Source organism: Halyomorpha halys, unplaced genomic scaffold (genome assembly GCF_000696795.3).
Source record: "Halyomorpha halys isolate HHAL.00 unplaced genomic scaffold, Hhal_1.1 Scaffold131.1, whole genome shotgun sequence".
Classification (NCBI taxonomy): Eukaryota; Metazoa; Arthropoda; class Insecta; order Hemiptera; family Pentatomidae; genus Halyomorpha; species Halyomorpha halys.
In genome coordinates, this window is record NW_027116732.1 from 59,406 (window position 1) to 65,512 (window position 6,107).

Below are 6,107 nucleotides of genomic sequence, written 5' to 3' on the forward strand. Positions count from 1 at the left end.
CGTAAAATCTTTGATGCTCCTTATTACGTCACAAATAAACTCATTCATAAAGACCTTAACATCCCAACATTAACATTCGTTGCAGATTTGACCCAAAACAGATATGCGTCTTTTTATTCCAAACTCCTTAACCATCCTAACCCATTAATTCTTAATCTTTAATCTTTAACAATCCCTGATAATCCTCCGAGGCCTCTGAAAAGAAGATGGCCACGGGACCTTCTAGTTTAAATTAATGTTTGAAGTACCACCAATGGGTGGTTCCTTCCCATGATTTTCGAGTGTATATGAAACATACTACATATTTACCTGTTGTATTATTTTGTACAGTTGTAAATTACAATAAATAAATAATAAAAAAAACAAAAAAAAAACGTTTCGTTGTACATTTTTTTAATTTTTCATTTACTTTGTTTATTTATGTTTACATCATTTAAGTGTTGGTATCTTTTTTAGCCCTGATGAAGCCCTGCAACGTGGGGCAAAACGTTAAATGGTTTAATAACTTTTTAAATTTTTATTTGACCACACTCGATGTAAACCTACCGACTGCTCTACAATATCCTTTAATAAAATTGCCCTTACCCCCGTAGAACTAATTCGCTACCTTGGACATCTGGACAAATGACTGACTTGGATGAGGATTCCAATTAAAGTTTAAGATTAAAGATTAAGTAAAACATTATGTCATGCATCAGTAGATCTACAATTTACTATAAAATATAAGTTGAAGCAACATTGAAAATATGTACCTTTTTTTTTATTTATTTTATACAAGACTGAAGAGACAGGACATTGCACGTCGATTCCGACTATTACAGCACTTACCTTTTTTTCTTTTTTTTTAAAATCCTTGTTGTTTTTATTGTCAATGAACAATTCATTAACGTTTAGGAAATATAGGAGAAACGAATACCACTATTATTGAAAGTTGTTTGCAGTGAATTCCAAATTAATACTTAATAAAAAATCTAGGTAACAAATACATCGTTCAAATTGAATATTTCAAGTACAGTAGAAGAATGCTCTCTCAAATTGAATCGGAAAGCGATAACACTGACCCTTCAATAATTGAGCAGCCGTTTCTTTATTCGCAGCTCCGGACGTAAAATTCCTAATTTTGCAGGGTTGAATACACCAGGAGGGGTGTTAGGCCTTTTTGTGATTGGTACTTTGCACTTTATTGCACCTTCAAGTTTGGGCTATCAAACAAATTATTGCTCCTTTTATTAATGGCAGATTTAATGCTATTGTTCGAAAACTCTGCGAATAAAAGATTATACTCTTGTATGGGAATCGTAAAAAAAGAAATTCTTCCTTTATAGCTACATCGGTTTACGTCTTAAACAAGAATTACGAAATTTGTGGTTGTCTTAAAAAATAAAATAAAATAAAATAGCAGTACTTACCCTTCCTGCAGATGTAATGGTCGACTGGAGTAGAACCGCAGCGGCAACAAAAACGGTTGGAGTTATGGCCATTGCTTACATCTGCAACAGGAAAATTAAATTTAAAAAAATGTTTATAATAATTCTAAAATGTTCGTATTGATATGTATTGACCTTTTAACATTTCTGGATATTATTAAGTTTTTTTCGCCACTTGCCCTGATACCAGGCCAGGGTAGAATATCTTTCAAGAAACCTTTCACAGTGTTACTGGATTTGTACACACCTGCGCTTATTTTCCACATCGATCCCTTATCAGAGCTATTAACACTTTAGGGTACGACAGTATTTTACAAAGGTTCAGAAGCCAATTAAGCAGGTAAAAGCCCTTTCAAGACATGTCAAACTTTCTGAACCCTCTCGGGCCTAGGGGGGGGGGGACAAACACCGGGGCGTTCCGTCATCTATGGCCAATGAGGAATTTTATTATTTATTGTTGTTTACAACTGTATACAACAAGTAAATTTGCTGTAGGTGAAATAGTGACATGATACGAACATGTGGAGAATCTACCCACTGATAGAGCTCCAATAGCATTTCTAGAGGAGAAGATCTCGAGGCCATCATCTTTTCAGACGCCTAGGAGAATGATAAGGTAATGAACGAAAAGCCAGGTTAGAAACAAGTGGATTTGGACGGTTGAGAAGTATATCATGGAAGGAACGGTATCTGGTTCTGGCCCAATCGGCAACATATGGAACATTGAGTCCTGATGGATGACTTGATTTGTGACAAAGTAAGGAGCATTAAGGTCAATGGACTGTAAGGATCGGATTCGGGAGAAATTTGATGGTTTAGTGGAGCCCCAAAACTCCGTATGTCCAGATGGGCCTTATAATAGTCATGTAGATCAGTCTTTTGTAATGGATTGGCAATTTATACCTAGACAAACACAAAATGTTATAATAGTCGAAATCGACGAGCAGTTTCTTGCCTTTTTAGTCTTGTATGAGGATTCCATGTCAATCGTTTGTCCAGATTTGATGTAGTCCTAAGTAACGGATCTGTTCGACAGGAATAGGAGGGGTGTTAGCAGTAAGAAGTCATGGGTTTACAACGATGGGTAAATGTGATTTGTGAGATTTATTGGAATTAATTTTAATCCTCCAGTTTTGGCACCATTCTTCAAGGGTGGTGATGTGGGATTGGAGGGTTTGGGATACAATGTAAGGATCATTGTTCACTGACAATAGACATGTGTCATCGGCATACATGGTGAGGACAGTGTTAGGATGGGTTGGGATGTCAGCTATGAAAACTGTATAAAGGATACTACCCTGAGGTACACCAGTAGACTGATGAAATGGGGATAAATAAGCGCTGTTGTGATTTATTTGAATAATTTGTCGGAGATAAGAACGGATAATGAGAAAGTATGTAGGGAGTAGGAATTCACGGATCTTGTATAGCAGTCCTGGGTTCCAGACTCGATCAAAAGCCTGTTCTACATCAAGAAAGACTCCCAAACAGTACATTCCGCGCTCCAATGAAGACGAGACATCAACCCCACGATGGCATTGCTGGATAGTGGAGTGAGATGTGAAACCAAACTGGTGATCTGAGATTATGTGGTTGGAATCAAGGATAGGGTACAGGTGTTTTAAGATGAGTTACTCAAGTATTTTGCCCATGATAGGTAACAGAGAGATAGGACGGTAGGATATTCTGGCGTCTTTTGAGGTATGGGGATCATTTTGATTATGGATAATTTCCATGGGTCAGGAAAATAAATGGATCTGAGGACAGCATTGTAGATGTAGGTGAGGAATAGAACAGATTTTAGAGGAAGATGTTTTAGAATATGGGATGTAATTAGATCATAACCGGGAGCTTTGCAGGAGGTAACTTCTGAATGATGTTGGATATTTCTGAAGGATGAAATGCTTTAGGAGGAAGGGTCATGGGAGTGGAATATTTAATTCTTCTTCAATATATTCGATATGGGTTGGATTAAGAATGACAGGGTGTGGGTCTAAAGTTATTGAAAGGTGCTGACAGAACCAATGAGGAATTAGATTAAATAAAAAAAGTAACGCCTCTAAGGGGGACGGGAGAAAGGGGAAAGGACAACTAGACCAGAAAAAAAGGACATTAAAGAAGAAGACACAGAAGTAAGAAGACGGGCTAGAGAAGAGGTCCTGAGAAGGGCTCTTCAGAATGGAACCATGGCAACGACAACACCCAAGTTTACTACACGTCATGACATGAATCATCCACATCAGAAACTATTTAGATACATTACGTAACAATTCATAATGTAAACAATATTTTATGGAAACCAATTATCTGGATCATTTCAATCATTTTATAAATTCATTTTATGGCAATCAGATAATGCATGTAGATACATATTTTGTTCATCGATATAGTTTATATACTATTATATTACCCAATACCACCTCTTAATATGTTGTAAATATACTCAATGCTAACAATAATGGTATTCAAAGGATAAAAATATTTAATTGGTAACTGGTAAACACACAAAAGGCCTTTGGAAAAGAATTCAATTATAATAATAGTTTTGCAGTATTCAATATAAATTAATTAATTAACTTATTTTTGGATAATTTCCTTCAGCGATTATCCTGGCATCCCAATTAATCCTGAGATAGTACTTAATTTAACCCTGACGAAGCCCTGCAAACGTTGGTTAACAATTAACAGTTTTCTTCTACTATTTTGATAGCTTTATTGACCGCCACCCGGACTATCATCCTACAATATACTTCAAACGGTCAACTATCTCCTTTAAAAAAAAACACTCTATTTGTATTCATTATTAAAAATTTCATCTTAACAAAACATATAGTTGCAATTAACGAGGTCACTGATACACAAAGAACGGGTAATTTTTTTTGTAAAGTTAGAAGATACCTTAATAGATTTGTCTCTTATAAAAATTGAACTCAAATTTTATTTTACTATGTTCACAATAACTACTAAGCAAGATATGTGAGGTTTAAGATGAGCATTAAGGACTAATGGTGTGTTTGCAATCGTTCCCAAAGCCCGGAGAACAATCGGAGCAGTCTTGTTACGATTTGTGGAAGGTTCCTGTGAAAATAGTAATTTCATAAAGCTTGCATTGTTGCCCGTGTGAAGCAGCCAATGCGAACAGTCATTCAATACCATTGCTACATGCTTGACGACTCCCGTGGAACAGTTAGGTTTCATCTTGATTTTGTTCAGTTTTTTATTTTCACTTCTAATGGATGAAGAGATAATAGAAATCTTTAGGTATCGTAACCTGGTCCAGTTCAGTATCTTCAGTTATTTTTTTAATGTGAAGGTGTACTAGAGTTAGTATACATATAATTAAAACAAACACTATACAATTATATTGCCTTATTCTTTTTTACTTTGTAGATCTTTGGCTGCCTTCAAATGAAATGTTATTTTTTTTTTTGTTTTTTTTAATAATTTATTTATTGATATTTACAACTGTATACACATATATACAACAAGTAAATTTGCTGTAGGTGAAATAGTGACATGATAAAAACGTGTGGAGAATCTACCCACTGATAGAACTCCAATAACATTTCTAGAGAAGAAGATCTCGAGGCCATCTTCTTTTCAGACGCCTAGGAGGATTATTAGGTAATGAAGGAGAAGCCAGGTTAGAAACAAGTGGATTTGGGTGGTTGAGAAGTTTATTATGGAAGGAACGGTATCTGGTTCTGGCCAAATCGGCAACATATGGAATATTGAGGTCCTGATGGATGACTTGATTTGTAACAAAAAAATGAAATGTATCTAATAATCTTGATGAGTCTGGTTTATTACACTATTCAAAATTATTACAGAATTCACTGTAATTAGTTCTCCCATCAAACAATATTGTGAGCGCAGTCCTCATCTTACAGGCGTTATTTTGGCATTAGGAAAAAGTGAGTTCTTATGGTTGTTGTATGTGAAACCACTACACAAAATTATTTTATGTCAAATTATTTCATAAATATTAAATAAATAATTATAAAAAACTGTTAGAATGCAATTTTAATAATAATAAAAAGATGTAGTGATAAATAAGTAAATAAATAAGTAGATAGTGATACACAGGCTACCAAATACAATGCTCCAATTATCCCGATTTCTCAATGGTAGTACGTCACCTACTGAATATAGAACTAGGTTCTCACGTCTTTGTCAAAATATTCCTGATCCTTTTTTTATATATGCTGATGGATCAAAATCTGACGAATCTACAGCATCCTCTTTCATCACTAACAACTCAACCCATAAAATAAAACTCCATAAATTATGCAGTGTATATACGGCTGAATTACATGCAATAGCCTCAGCACTCCACTTCTCCATGACAGTAACGAATACTAACATTATTATCATTACCGACTCTTTAAGTTCACTAAAAGCCATGAAGATCGCTTACCCGAAACACCCGCTGATCATAAAAATTCACAATTATACCAACATGCTCGAAAACTTGGGAAAAACTGTTTTCTTTATATAGGTGCCGGGTCACGTGGGGATCACTGGAAATGAACTGGCGGACTTTGCAGCTAAACAAGCACTTGCTCTTCCAGGTCAGGGCACGGCCATTCTGACACCACAAGAAATAAGTCTTCCAATGAAAAATGAGATATTATCTAGTTGGCAAGCCATGTGGGATGAAAGCCCGCCAAGCAAATTAAA

General features: G+C 35.4%; 1 long non-coding RNA gene across 1 annotated transcript in view; it reads right to left on the bottom strand.

Moving 5' to 3' along the window:
- Positions 1-1,334: 1,334 nt before the first annotated feature.
- LOC136797288 (uncharacterized) overlaps positions 1,335-6,107 on the bottom strand; it is a 173,880-nt gene continuing 169,107 nt past the window's right edge. The window contains exon 3 of the long non-coding RNA XR_010845143.1: positions 1,335-1,490. This is a non-coding gene — a long non-coding RNA (uncharacterized lncRNA). The remainder of the gene's footprint in view (positions 1,491-6,107) is intronic.